Below are 15,983 nucleotides of genomic sequence, written 5' to 3'. Positions count from 1 at the left end.
AGTGTTTTCCCCTACAACATTCAATTTTGACCTCTTCATTTCAAAAGACTGTGGCTTGACAGGGATAACAGAGAGCCTGAGACAAATATTGACGATAACTCAACATTTATTTTGGGAGTAAAGAGTTAAAACAAAAAGAAATGCTAGAAAATAAATAAAATGATCACTAAAATAATGCATCCTTGAGCAAAAAAAAATGTGTTTTTGCATAATATGATGTTTTAAAAATGTGCTGAGCCAGGGGGTGCCGAGCTAGCTCACGGTGGTGCCTTGGCACCACTAAAAATACCCTAGCCTCGCCCCTGGAAGACTGGAGATTAAATTTCCCAGTGGCCCTGATAATCATTTATTGATTGTCTTGTTAACTGTATAAACATTTACTGTTCATCTGCTGAAAAAGGAGTAGTTAATTGACCAGTTGGTGGTCGTATCTTGGCTCAGGTTTAATGCCTATCAATCTATGCTTTCAATAGAAGTTATAGGGCTATTTTTATGGACGTAAAATGTCGCCATCTCTTGGTGAATTTAATGCATAACAGTCATATAAGATTAGATAAAATAAGATAATCCTTTATTTGACCCACAATGGAGATATTTAAAGCACTGCAGTAACTCTCCCTGTTACAGTTGCCTCTGCTGAACGAACCTCTCAAAACTGAAGCTCATCAAATGTGCAAGAACACTCGAGTGGCCTGGCTATCATAAGCATCAACTCAGAAGTGGCACAGCAGCTGTCATATGATGACCTCATTGATGACTTTGCATCTAGAAAATGCAGACGTGTGCATCTGTAAAAGGCTTGTTCCATTGTTGAAAGAGACTGTTCATTAGATTTGTTCCTACTAATAAAGGTTGTAAACCTAAATGTCATTTCGTGATAGTCATTTTGTAATTGAGGGGGGCCTCAAAATAAAATTCTGCTTAGGGCCTCAGTTTGGCCCTGCTTTAAATAGTTAACTAGTAAGGTGTAAAATCCTCAGTGTAACTAGTGCTTTGTTTTTCTTGTGTAATTAGTGAGGATTTTGGCACTGACTGGTTAACTAATGCAAAAACCCCCCCCAAAACTGTAGGTTACTAGTAAACTAGTGAGTTGAATAGCTGCGAAACTAGTTAATATGTTGGAGCATTTGTGTCTTAAAAGTTAACTAACAAGACTTTGAGTACTATTAGTTTGGCCTATCAAAAAGTTGTACAGTTTGGATTTTGCTGCTATTAGTGCAGCTCCTGGCGTCACTAGTAAGGATTGTGTTGGTACTAGTCCAACAAAAGTGAGAATAGTTGCTGGAAAGGTGGTCACTAGTATTAGTTTTTGTTCAACTGCTGGAAAAAATGTCTAACTAGTGTGACCAAATGTGCAACTAGTGGCAACAAAGACTGAATTAGTGAAGGAAACTAATATCAAGGATATGGAATAAATGCTTTTAATGGCTCTCCATAAACGCCTTGATTATTGAATTCCTCACAAACAAACCATGGGTTTTGAGACTGAAGGCTGGTGTGTGGAGAAGGTAGTCAGAAGTACCACAGGAACAGTTCTCTCAGTGTTTCTCTTCACTCTTTACACCTCAGACCTCCAACACAACTCAGTGTCCTGTCATCTCCAGAAATACTCCAGAATGACTCTGCGGTTTTTGGGTGTGACAGTGATGGACAAGAGACTGATTACAAAGAATTCTTTGATCAATTTGTGACAGGATGTGGGGACCGTCACCTCATCTTGAACATGGACAAAACCAAAGAGATGATTTTAGGGGGGCCAGGAATAAGTCAAACACTGTCTCCATTCTGGGAGAAGAGGTGAAGATGGTGGGCAACTACAGATAGTTGTGAGTGAGATTACCTTGACAACAGACAACACTGACACTGTCTACAAGAAGGAACAGAATAGACTTTACCCCTTGAGGCAGCTTAGGTCCTTTAATGTTGGCTCTACGATGTTGTTTATATTCTATAAGTCTATGATGGAGAATCAAATTTGCATTTCAGACATGTTGGAACAGCAGCATCAGAACCAATGACTCAAAGAAACTGAACAAAGCTGATAAAAAAAAAAAAAAGCTTTCTCTGTCCTGGGGACTGCTCTGGAGCCCCTGGAATTGATTGTGCTATGAAGAATACTGCACACGTTAATGAGCATATTGTAAGAGGCCATTCCTGCCAGCAGCAATAATCATACACAATGACAGCTGATTGATTTAAAAAGAAAAGTGAAAAAAGAAAAAAATACTGTAACATTAGAATTTGTAGTATTTAGCTCGTCTGCTTAATAGACAGAAAATTGTTGTATTTTGAAGATTGACTAATATATTATTAACATATGAATATATATTATTTTACAGCTTTCTGTGATGTAGCTGTTTGGTAAAAATCACTTTAATCCTGCAACTACAACCATCATTCCCATCAACACAGCAATAACTTCTACACCCCTTGCCTATTTATACTGTGGTATTAACAACTATTTAGTGTAAATATTTATCCTTCCAGACCAGAAGGCACTTAGTTTGTTGCCCACAGTGAATTATTTCAGAATCTTTCAAAATGAATGATCCTCTTACACTCTCTGCTTCCACACAGTTTTATAGGGAATCATGTCATTTAGTCACCGAGCCGTGGAAGGTTTGTGTTGGTCAAAGTCTTGTTGACAGGGACAAGCCAGTTTGTCAGCCATTACTGTAAGATTACTCAGGGTGGCAGCAGAGCACCATTTATGCATAACACTAAGGTCATGTGGGTTTAAACATTTAAATAGTAAAGAATCCAACGTATTTTCCTCTCCCAGTGGTATAAGTGAGTAATGTCGATGTCATGAAATGTAACTGTAAATCCTAAAGTTTACATGACATGTTTATTTGTGTGTTCTGATATAAAGATTTTATTTGTGTTAAGAAAATTGCCCATTTGTTTTTGTAATCAGGCTGAAAGACAGTGGCTTTAAATAACTTCACGTCAATATTCATTAAAAAAAAGATGATTATTTCAGCAGAAGGTGGTTTGGGTGATTTGTAAAATGTAAAATTGTATCTTAAAATAATAGTTTAACTTATATTATATAATACTTTATGTAGAGCCTACATAGCTACAAATTGCATTTTACCGTTTGTGTATGTATGAGTGTTTTTTTAGTATCTCCTCCAGTCTCTTCTCCTCCTCTCACCTTGTCTAATGCAAATGCCCACTGATACTGCACTTGTCAAGTGGGAAGAGAAATTGAACAAATGTGTGCATTCCCAGGTCAAAAGAAGTGTCCTTGAGCATGTTTCAAATGTACTTGAATACTTGCTTTAAGAAATATAGACTTCTAGCAAGTTAAAAAAAAAGAGAAATGTACTGAAAATATATTTTGATTTTATTTAATTTTAAAAATGCTAACATTCATGAAAAGATCTTCAGCAATTAATTGATCAAAATGAAGTATCATCTCATGGCACTTCAAAGACACAGTCCAATTCAAGCCAATTATAATCTGATTCATTATAATACAATCACAATTCATTCAAATCAAATTAATTAAAATCGAAATTGTTACAATTCATACAAAGTCAATTCAGAAACGGTTACATAGCTAAGGAAACCAACAGACTGGGTCCGTGTAACGCTTTGCAGTGCTTTGATCCATTTTTAGAATTCACATGAAAAAGATGAAAATTGGGTTCAAAACTTCAATTTTCAATTTTCCAGACAACTCAGAAAACAGATAATTGTGGTTGTTTGTTCATTTCATTGTAATTTGTTGGTGGAAAGTAAAATGAGTTAATATTCCAATTTTCAATTTCTGCGTCGTGGTTGGACTGAACCATGCACGCGGGGGGCGGGGGGATGTCTTGGCTCGAGTAGCGCCAGATGTGTTTTGTAGAGATAGGCCTACAAATGAAATGGATGGCAAGTCAGCTTGAGACGTACAGATCTGACAGAACGACTGGCTCAGCTGTAGGCCAACCTGCAAACTTTCCAATAGGCTACAGTACCCTATTAAGTTGCGGCATGATTTAATATTGTCATATGTTTTACGCCCTTCGCACTATCAATACTGCACTATCAGTAAAGAAACGGTGATGCTGAGTGTTGCCTAAGCCACTTAGGCTATATTTGGGCACGAATAGCCTACATTTTGTTAAACGGTCAGTATGAGTAGCCTATTTAATTCGGTTAATAGTGTGTAAACCCCGCCCTCTGCGTAAACACACTGGCCTAGAACAATATCCTAAGTTTTATTTTAGTACATTCACTGCACGAAGATGATTGCCTACAGAGACGCAGATGTAGGCTACATTAAGAATGTGACAGGAATAAGTTCGTGAATGACCTCTGCAAAGCAGACATCAGCTGAACCGAAACGTTGCATGGGTTACAGTGCAACTGCCCCTGGGGGTCCGTGTTTTGCAGTGATTTGCTCCATTTTTAGAATTCACCTGAAGTCAGGCTCCCGTTCCCGCAACATTATCATAATGTGCCATTTTCTGAGAAAAATATAAATAATAAACACGTAATGTGCATTGAGCAGGCCCTCGCCCCCTTGTGGTTCAGCCCAACTAAAATTGAAACAAAAATTACAAAGAATACATCAACAAATTTTACTTTAGTTTCAGTTGATATTTTGTTTTGTTTTTTCATCGTGTTTGATCACCGACTGAATAAAAATAACGCTATTTATCTATTTACGGACTAGTTTCAAAATTGAAAATTGAAGTTTTGAACCCAATTTTCATCTTTTTCATGTGAATTCTAAAAATGGATCAAAGCACTGCAAAGCGTTACACGGACCAGACTGCATTTCAGCATCTCTTTGATTCAATCCCCCGTCCTGAGCATGCATGAGGCGACTGTGGAAAGACAAAAATTAATTTGAAAAGGAAGAAACTTCTGGCAGAACGGGACTCAGGAAGGGCGGCCATCTGCCTCGACCGGCTAAGGGTTGAGAGAACAGCATAACACCAGACCAGGGATATCCGCTGAGAAAGAGAAACACAAGTTAATGACAACAATAATGTCATGTACATGGAGAGTAAAGAGAGCAGAGGTGCATCATCAGTCTAGGTCTACAGCAGCAAGGTATAAGGAAGGTTCAAGGTCAACTGAGCCACCCCTAACTCTAAGTTAAAAAAAAAAAAAGGTTCTAAGCCTAGTCTTAAAGGTAGAGAGGGTGTCTGCTTCCTGAACCCAAACTGGCAGCTGGTTCCGCAGAGAGGGGCCTGATAACTGAAGGCTCTCATTCTACTTTTAGAAACTGTAGGAGCCACAACTAAACCTGCAGTTTGGGAACGAAGTGCTCTGTTGGGAAAATATCTTACAATGAGATCTTTAAGATATGATGGAGCTCGGTCATTAAGAGCTTTATATGTAAGTAGAAGAATCTTAAATTCTATTCTGAATTTAACAGGGAGCCAATGAAGAGAAGCTAAAACTGGAGAAATATGATCTCTCCTGTTAGTTCTCGTCAGAACTCTGACTGCAGCATTTTGGATCAGCTGAAGGCTTTTCAGAGAATATGTGGGACAGCCCAATAATAAGAATTACAGTAGTCCAATCTTGAAGTAACAAATGCATGGAGCAGTTTTTCTGCATCACTCTGAGACAGGATGTTCCTGATTTGAACAATATTACCAAGGTGAAAGAAAGCAGTCCTAGAAACCTGTTTTATATGCGAGTCAAAGGACAGATCCTGGTAGAAAATGACAAGAAAATACCATCTAGAGTAAGTACACTATATTGCCAAAAATATTCACTCAGCCATCCAAATAATTAAATTCAGGTGTTCCAATCACTTCCATGACCAAAGGTGCATAAATTCAAGAACCTCTGCATAAAGACTGCTTCTACGAACATTTGTGAAAGAATGGCTCGCTCTCAGTAGCTCAGTGAATTCCAGCATGGTACCATGATAGGATGCCACCGGTGCAATAAGTCCAGTTGTGAAATTTCCTCACTAAATATTCCACAGTCAGCTGTCAGTGGTGTTATAACAAAGTGCAAGCGGCAGTGGTTCAGGCTAAACAGGGACGGTGGTTGAATTGGGAAGGTGTAGAGAAGAAAAACCTTAGTTGGAAAGAGCTGTGGGAGTATGTAGGAAAGGAGTATTGATGTATTGCCAACTCCCCGGAACCTAAAACTCTGGGTAATTGGAGACCCGTTATGTTCGTTATTTTCAGGTACTGCAACTCTAAGGCATATTTTGTCAGGTTGTAAGGTTAGTCTGTCACAAGGCCGGTATAAATGGCGACATGACCAAGTATTAAAGGGATAGTTCGCCTCTTTTGACATGAAGCTGTATGACTTCCCATATTAGCAATATCATTTCTGAACATTTTCTTACCCCCTGCTGCGTCCTGTGAGCCGAGTTCCAGCCTTGTTTTGCAATGACGAAAGTAGTCCGGCTGGTTGGCTGGGGCTTAAAAAATAAAGCGTCTTGCTTCTCAAAACAATATGCGTTCAAAAGAGTAATACATTTGCATCACAAAATGGTTCATCCAGAAAAAGTCAGACCTCACCATCGCTTGGCGCTATTTTCTCTCCCTTCGTATCACTACGGGCTGTGTAAACCGTGCAGACTGAAGAGCAGACCAAGCAGTCCCCTGCTTCCAAGCAGTAAACACTGTAACAGGCGCAGCTATGGGCAGGTGGCTGAACGCATTGATATGAAGGGAGGCAAATCTTTGTATTCTATATTTGTAAGTCATGGACCTTTTATCTGTCCAAATGTTTGCTAACGGCCAGAAAAGCCCCAGAAAAGTCTTTTTTCCCAGTGTGACGTCACAGCTGTGTACGTGCATTGTGATGTGTACGTATGTGCACGTCCTCATCGCCCCGGGGCATGATGGGAGGCCCCAAAGCATCATGGGGAGTGATTCTACTGTGCATGCTCTATGGATGGGATGTCGGAATGGCAGCATGTCACCGATAGTGACAGTGGTGTTACATTGCACAACAAAGGTGGAGCCAAAGAGCAAAGGTTCATCAATGTATTTTTTAAAATATAACTTAATTTGGAGAATCTTTTTTTTTTTTTTTACCTGCCAGTTTTCTGTCCCACTCCAATCCTGTAAGTTGAGGTAATGCATTTTTTAGGTTGTTGCCAACTACTATAAAACTGAATACAAGAAGAAGAAGTCCACACTGGCAGCAGCAAGGAAACAAACAAAATTGATGAAAACATAGTAATTACAGCAGAATCAGAAGCTTTTTGAAAGCAAGCATTACAATCGCCACCACCCCCTCTCACAAAGAAACCACATTCAGCAACAAAATGACAGAAAAGCATCCATAGTCAGAGTAAATGATGGTGTTGCTTTACTTTAGTGTATACAGCTTTTGGGGTATTATTGAACTTCAACCTGATGCAGAAGTTCGTATTGTTAATGATGTGGATGCAACTTATGAGGTAGCATTAACTTTTCTCTGTTGATTACACAACGTAAGCTTGCTGTGTGTATTAAAGGGGAAAATATATATATATAAAATTAATTTCTTGAGAAGAATTGGAAGTCTAAAGTCACTACCAAGCGATAAAATATTTTTAAAAAACGGCATTTTTTGTGCCTCTTAGGGTTAAAAATATCTCTTTCAGTGACCTGTTTAGGTTTTCTGTGGCAAGTTATATAATTTAGTTCACCCCACCTCTCCTGCTGATGAAGATACTTTGCACAGAAATGTTCTGATGCCTGCTGTACCTAACAGCATAAATCTTACATCAACACAAAGAAATCTTGCGTCAGATAGGGATCAGTTCCAGCTCTCTATGGCCAAAGTTCAGACAAAAAGTAAATATTTGAAAATAATTCTGCAAAGTTGCAAATGTATTTTTTTGTCACTTAGAACTAGCTGACACTAACAGCTTATTAATGATATATAGGTTGGGCAACCTTTCTGGCTCAGGTGCCAAAATTAAAAAATTTAACAGATGGGCCAGACCAGTTTCAAATGCATGGAAAGTGTTTGTGTGAACTAATATAAATTACATGTGAAAGCCAATACCTAAAAGTAAAACAAAAATCCCATTCAACTTCCATAAAATTTTAGTGCGAACAGTGTTGTTGGTCACCCTTTTTTGCCAGTGCATCAAAGTTTGCCGTCTTGTTTGCTGGTTGCAATCATCAGTTAACTGGGATCTGTGGCATGCGGTGTTGATCTTCATCACGCTGAACGTCTGCTCACACATGTAGGTAAAAGTCATAAATCATAAAAGTCATCCAGATTAAGAGAGTTAGACCTCAGCTTTAAAGGGGAAGTTCGTTTTTTTTTAAACCTGGACCTTATTTCTGGCATAAAATACCTTCATCTACTCACCGAAAGTCGGCGTCCTTCAGACGATATTTGGATCACTGGAGATCGACGTATATCCATATAATGGGAGAGAACCGGGCAGAGACAATACAGCCTCTAAATAAGGCATTATTTCACCAATACTTTAAGACCAATGAATGAATGAATGAATGCGTACTATTGCACTCTTAGTTCAGAGCTGCCTTGCTGTTGTTGCAGTTGAAAAATGAGTTGACGTCCCTTCTACCTCCAGTTATCTGTGTCTGCATTTGGGTTCTTCAACATCACAACCCCCAGAAATTGTAACAAAATGATGTGTTTGAAATTTGTCTTGAGAAAAAAAGTCACCTTGGCTTTGAAGGCTCTCATATTTGTATATATTTCACGCACAAACTCATCTTTCCCTTGAAGCTTCACATTCATGTGTCAATATGTCATCAGAAAAAGCAAAATCACAAAGCCAGTCTTATGTTGCTCGAATTAGGAAAGCTGCAGCTTTCCTGACTAATTCCAAAAATGTGCCACTCTCCAGTGGACACGAGAATGGCTAAGCAAGTCGTGGTGATCAACTTCAGTTTCCTCAAGGAACTTAACATTAAATATTAATATGATAATGACTGCATGGTGGTGTGGTGGTTAGCACCGTCGCCTCACAACAAGAGGGTCCCAGGTTCCAGTTAGCATGTTCTCCCCGTGTATGCGTGGGTTCTCTCCGGGTTCTCCAGCTTCCTCCCACCATCCAAAAACATGCATGTTAGGTGAATTGGTTTCTAAAATTGTCCTTAGGAGTGAGTGTGAGCGTGTATGGTTGTGTGTCTGGTTTGTCTGTGTGGCCCTGTGATGGACTGGCGGCCTGTCCAGGGTGTACCCCGCCTCTCGCCCGATGACTGCTGGGATAGGCTCCAGCGCCCCCGCAACCCGACCTTACAGATTAAGCAGGTATAGAAAATGGATGGATGGAATATGATAATGACAAGGATATTAGATAATAATGTTATTACTTTTGTCCAGTACGAAAGTAACAAATATAACTTTAAAGCAAATTCTACATGGTGATTTATTGTCCTGACAAACTTATTTTTTCACCTGGGACCTGCTGTCCCTATCATGCATTTTTTCCAATAACGCTCCTTCAGAGAAAAGCTTGTTGGGTTTTGCTGATTTGAATGCAGTATCTGCCCATTCTTGTGTTGACTCGTTGGTAGCGTAGTTAGCATGCTTGGTGGAAAAATGGTGGCTGACAATGTATTTTTTGAAAACTGCAACAGTTTCTTGGCAAAGACAAAGCCTTTGATCGGACTTTGTGAAATTTATATTCAGCTGTCCACCCCTTATTTAAGACTTGGCACACATGGTCGACTTTTCTTTACTCATTGTTACAGACGGGCTCAGTGCAGCAAAGGTCAATTGTGTCTAGATGGCACCATCTAGTGGGATAAACTGAACTATCTATTAATTTGGATAATCTTGTACCAGTATTTGACAGACCATATATGGTCTGCATCAGCATTGTCATTACGCCATTACTTTGTTAAGTGAATACCGTCTAGTTGAAGAGTTATGTTTTGTAATTCTGACAAGACACAGCTGTGTCAATAAGGTAGATTATGAGGTCACATGTTTATGTGATATAGATATATATATATATATATATATATATATCTGTCAAGTGCTCTTTGTGTGACTGGAGGAATATCTTTATTATGTTGGCATTTATTGAATAAAGTTGCATACCAGAGGCCCAGGTTTTGATAACAGGTCTCATACTGAAACATGTCATATACAGTAATAGGCTTGTGCAATAGCCAGCATGACAGCGTGTCCTTAAACATACGAAGTTACAGAAATGAACTGTTTAGTAATGAGCAGAGGCAGATAGGTTAATAATAAGGAAGTTTATTCTCAAAACAAAAACCTAAAATACTGACGTGCATGCTTGTCGGCAGACTCAGACGAAATCAAAAATCCTTTTCCAAACCGGGTCTGTGAAGTTACAAAACAAATGAGTACACAGCAGTTTCAGAGATCCAGAGATGTGAAAGTCTGATAAGGGTTTATACTGACCAGACCAGAGTAGAATGGGAGCTTGGGCTGTCCTTCCTGGTGAGTTACTTTCGTGGCAGAGGTGGTGGTTATAGTGGTAAAGACAATTACTTGAGACAAAGCAGAAACTCAGAAACTCCAGGTCCAGACAGTGTGGATCTTCTGAAGAAGAAAGCAATAACATAGACACGGTAATCTCAAAAGAATTTATCTTGTCTTCATCATCATCTTGAATTCATCAAATCTTGAAAAGAATATATGACTAGTGATCATGAGAGTAACTGCACGTGAAGGATAAAAATGCTATCCATGACGGTATAGTCGCAATATACTTTTTACACTGTATACACCAACCATGATTATTTCTAACTCTAACCAAGTGATGTCATTTTTTAAAGCCAACAAGTAACGTGATCATGTAACCAAGACAACTAGCAAGTTGCATCCATGAAAGTGATGGACATGTTTTAAAAATGATTTGTCAAACCGTTGCCAAACAATTTCTTTTTATAAATTCAAACAGAAAGTTAAAAATATTCGGTAAATTGTTGTCATGTTATTGATGTAATGTATGTTGGTCTCACTTTACAAAAAGGCCAATTTTTGAAAGCACAACTCTTAGTTTTGCTGTCCACCACCCTCCTTCCTCTTTATGAAAAGACTTGAAAATGATGTCTGCTTTTCAGTATGTGTTGTATTTCCCTTCTGCTTCTTGTGAGGGCCATACATGTTTAGGACACTGCTATGAGATGTTTTGAGGGGTATGAAGTTTCAGTTTCAGTTGAAACTGGGGTTGGTGTAGCTCGGGAGGAAGAGCAGTCGTCTGCCAATAAGAAGGTTTGCGTTTTAATTCCTGGCTTCCCTGGACCACATGTTCAAGTGTCCTTGGCAAGACACTGAACCCCATGTTGCCTCCACAGCGTCCATTGGTGTGTGAATGTGTGTGATCGAGAGAAAAAAAACACTGTGTAGCTTGTAACACTGTAGAGACTAAGATGTGCTTTATGTGAATGGGGCTAATGTAAAAGTGTTTTGAGTAGACTAGAAGACTAGAAAAGCACTATTTAAGCACAGTGCATTTACCGTTTGAAAGATTCGTTGCAACAGGAACAAGTACATACATGTCAGAGACCAAAGTTGTTCATGTGCACGTTTGTAATTGAGTATAACTGGCCTCAGTAAAGGATCTCAGGCTACACTAACATTATGGGTGTGATAGTCAACAAAATAGAAAAAACAGGCTATTTCCGTCAAAGGCTTTTAAATGAAAGAAAATTTGTATTTCTATTCCTTTTCTTGTTAGAATGTGGGAGCGTTCTTGCAGCGGCATTTGAAATAAACTTAAATCTGAAAGAATTGTGTTTGCTAATGCATGATTAGACTGAGTTACAGTAATCTAGATGGAATGTGATATTGACCCAGCTCTGGGACTGCTTCTCTCCTCTTCTATACACAACAAGCAGGAACAAAAGAGAAGAGTAGCCAGGCAGAGATGCAGGATGTAATCCAGAGCTTTTTGGGCCACCTGCATCCCCAGGGCAATGTATTTGGGACATTCTGGACCTCCAGGACCTTCATTTTTTTTGCATTTTGGAAAATATTGACAGTGTCTAAGCTCTCAATGCTGCATCATTGATTTGGGCTTAAGCATCACGCTTTCACCCTGACCAAAGCTGCTCCATAGTATTGGCGTGATTAATTAAAAAGAAAATGGTTTTTAGTATGGCTGGCTGCACAGACAGAGGCAGTAGCAGTTAGGGAGAGGGGGAGGGGATGTTATACACAGATCCATTCATACACATACACACTGATTGGCACAACACAGAGGGTGCAGGGTGAAGGGAGGTGTAAGAAAAAACATTAACCCACGATGCACTGCAGAGTTTTGACAGATTCCTGCTCCAGGGCCACTGAATTTATGACCCATTACTCTGCCAACCCAAGATCTAGTTGGTGCATTATGTTCCATGTCATCTGCCATTAGTTGTCTAGTGACTGACATCCATTGAGAGAGCCAATGCTCTCTGACACTGGCTAAACACGGCATGCCTAGGCTTAGATGAATTCCACACATTATGTTTTTTATTCTTGCTTTTCCCCTCATGTGGGTCTGGTCTATGCCTGCAGTTATCATGGAACAATAGTGCAACTTCCAAACCCTCAAAGCAGTCGTTGTGCTCTACATTCAGGTCCACTTGGCCTGTTTCCATTTTTTTCAGGAAACAATGAACTTTGGTTGTTTTTATTTAATTTTTTTCATTAATATGAACAGTAATTCAGTTGCAATTTAATGTTTTAAGGCATATAATATGACACCAAGAAAAGAAAGCTCAGTAAAACAGTGAAGTCTCATCAGGAAGTGGAAAAAATGACAAGCAAATACTACCACATATACTTACACTTACCCTATACATGAGTTAACAACTGCTCACAAGCTCAGAGAAACAAGTTGGCATTTATCTAATGTTCTATCTTAGTGCAGGACTAAACAGAAGATGCATAATATTGTCTTTTTTCCCTTTTTTTCACAATTTGCCAAAAAAAAAAAAAATCACATAATTATTTTCACACATTACTATTACAACTGCTCTGAACAAATTTAGCTCTGAAACCACATCTAACACCGAAGCAGTAAAATTAAAATTCTAAATATAGATAATTAAGATGTGCATGTATACAAATTTGTTAAACAATAAAAAAAAGACTAAAAACAAATCAGCTTTTTCCAGGATTCATGTTTACTAATTGGCCTGTTCTCCATATTCACTATGCAACAGTACCAGTTGATCAACAATGCCACTCACCCAGTTCATTCTCATTAGTCCACAGTCTAAATAGCTCTCACATGGGATTATTGAGGTTAATAATGGATTATCTAGTCTTATCTGTTTACTTTTAAGGGAAGGTCAATGTATTGACTCATCTGTTTAGGAGGTGAGCATGACAAAAGACCATATAATCTGTGTGGCCATGATGTTCCATTAAATGATCGATTCAGCCTGCTCAGGGGCTAGGGTTGCTCAGGGACCATGAAAAGGTCAGTAACTGTTAGTTAATTAGTGGGGTGATTAATATATCGATAAGAGTACTACAGAGGTCAATTAAATTGTTTCAGAGAAAGTCTCAATGCCCCTTCAAAGAGCTGAGAGTTGGGTGAGAGGCAAAAAAAAAAAAAAAAGATAATCGCCACTGTTCAAAAATGTTGAGAAAAGTTCAACTATTCAAGCAGCAGGGTATGCAAAGAGCAACCAAATTGTGTAGCTGATCTTATGACTGACCAATACTACAATTCTAAACATCAGGCAAAAGCTTTTTGGAGACTTGTGATAACAGTAGTGTAGTGAATGAAGTTATGCTTTGTAATGAGGGTTTATGCCCTTTCCCATCAGAAAAAAACTAAATCAATCAGGTTGTTCCTGATTTCATACAGAGGTGTGTAACCCTATTTATATGATATGTACCCTATTTAGTTATCTGCCTATTAAAAGCATAGGCGTCAGTTTTTTTCTGAATTAGCCAGTGGGCACATGACCTTCTGAATTTCAGTTACTAACTGATGTTTGCTATTTGCTGCAATTCAGCATGTGTGGGATTTACTTTTTCCCCCCCACTAAACTAAACAGTAGCAGGGTGCATGGCATATTTCCTGAACAACTGGGTTAAAACCTCCCAGTATCCCTGGCTCATCTTAGCCTGTTCTCTTTGTTGTGTGACAGACAAAAAAAGACTATTAACATACAAGTAAAAATGATAAAGGTGTGTAAAAGGCAAGGATTGTCCTGTGCTAAACATGCTCATGTATGTCAGAGAATTTTTTCCTTCCCTCCTTTATCAATATATGTGGCTTACTTTTGTTTATTCATTTGGTATCCTACTTTTTATATCTGAGTTTGGATGAATCATGATCTTTGTTTCGTTTAAAAATGTTGAAACATTCAAACCGTCTGCAGATATGGCCATCTTTGGAATGTTGGTTGATGAGCACATGCTACCCATTGACATGATGAACGAGTTTGCCTTTGCTTCTTTGATAGCCCGTAGAAATATGGTTTTACTTGGAAATCCCCTGAACCACCCAAAGTGTCTGTCAGGCTCACTGAATCAATGTTTTTTTTTTAAATTCGAGAAACTTAAATACTTTTCTAGAGGCTCAACAAGACAATTTTACAAGATGTGGGACCCTCTAATTGAATACTTTAAAAATCTTAAGGCCCTTCCATGAGCCTATGGAGCCCTGAGATATATATTTGACCTTGCCTAATTATTGACATGTACTTGAATATGCATTGTCTGTCATTATCATTATTTTTATTTTTATTATTGTTTATTTATTTATATATTTTTCTCAATTTTGTCATCACTGTATGGTCACTTTAATTCTTACTAGCATTACTACTATCATTATTACTGTTTTTCCTTTTATTTATTTAATTTATTGCATTGTTCATTTATTTAACTTTGCTATCTATGCTTATATGTTTTTCCCCTTTACATCAGTATATGGGTGTTGTGGGTGGGTGGGTTCTGTTTGTTAAAAAGAAAACAAAACCAATTGAAGATATTATATTTAAATGAATCTTACTTTGTGCTTTCTTGAATTAAAAAAAAAAAAAAAAAAAAAAGTTGAAACATTTATTTAAAAAAATGTAAATTAAAAGGATGAAAATGGTGAAGACACCAGTCCAGATAAACAGTTTGATGGAGCTATAGATTAAAATGTAAATCACCGAAGACTTGCATTGTGGTTGCTAATGAGAGTAAGTTTGTTTCTGGAAATAAACAAATGCCCAAACTAGCACCTGTAGCAAAACCAAGAAACAAAAACAAACAATAGCTCAAATTTGACCAAAACACACCATACAAATGTACAGCTGTAACCCCAGTTAAAGAAATTCAAATGACTTCTAACACTGTGATAACAGTGAGAACAACAGACAGCATCAAACTGAACGTCTTTTATCTGTGTCACTGAGCCTTGATGCTCTATTTTACTCTTTTAATGGAGATCGTGGTAAGTGATTGGACTGTACCTTCCTCAACATATCCTGCTGTTGATCAAGTTGATCAAACAAAAACCAGCCTATACCATACATCTCATGTATTTGTGAAACCGTTTATCCAAAGTTACTCGTTCTTCAGCATGTTACTCACCTTTACAGGACTTGCTGCACTTCCATCTTTGACCGAGAGGTGGCAGGAGTACCCCATGCCTTAAAGGAGGTTTTGTCCCCGGGTGATGGAACAGATATGGTCATCACATGTTTATTGACTAATGCATCTGAGTATGTTGAGTGGATTTCATTGGAAATGGTAACATTTCCCATGGAGGCAACTCTTTTGAATGTTTTCCTCTAAGTAGTGAAAGGATGAGACTAATCCTCCCTGCAGCAGAAGGGGAAATGAAGGCACACACGCACAGCCAGCCAACCATCCACCCACCCGCCCACCCACCCACACACCCTCACACACACACACATACCCAAATGCAACTGTGTGTTACTTCTAAGCGTCTACTGTAATCTGGACTAGAATAAACCGAGACCAAAGGCTGTGTGGAAGATGGAATAACTACAATCCATACAGCATTATGTGAGCAAATATTAACACTGATATTTTGCTTGAAGCTAAACTAAATATTAATATGTGTTCGTCTCATTTTTCCTTTACTTACTTTCTATTTT

The 15,983-nt window shown here is 38.4% G+C and overlaps 1 long non-coding RNA gene across 1 annotated transcript; it reads right to left on the bottom strand.

Annotated features, from left to right (window-relative positions):
- Nucleotides 1–10,188: 10,188 nt before the first annotated feature.
- LOC142382939 (uncharacterized) lies at nucleotides 10,189–15,610 on the bottom strand. The gene is made up of 3 exons (XR_012769972.1): nucleotides 15,454–15,610; nucleotides 10,324–10,464; nucleotides 10,189–10,242 (listed from the first exon to the last, which is right to left on the bottom strand). It is a non-coding gene; the product is annotated as an uncharacterized LOC142382939 (long non-coding RNA).
- Nucleotides 15,611–15,983: the final 373 nt, after the last annotated feature.

This window comes from Odontesthes bonariensis, chromosome 6 (assembly GCF_027942865.1).
Source record: "Odontesthes bonariensis isolate fOdoBon6 chromosome 6, fOdoBon6.hap1, whole genome shotgun sequence".
Taxonomy (NCBI): domain Eukaryota; kingdom Metazoa; phylum Chordata; class Actinopteri; order Atheriniformes; family Atherinopsidae; genus Odontesthes; species Odontesthes bonariensis.
The sequence above is the reverse complement of the archived record's forward strand: the minus strand, read 5'-3'. Positions and strand labels throughout refer to the sequence as shown.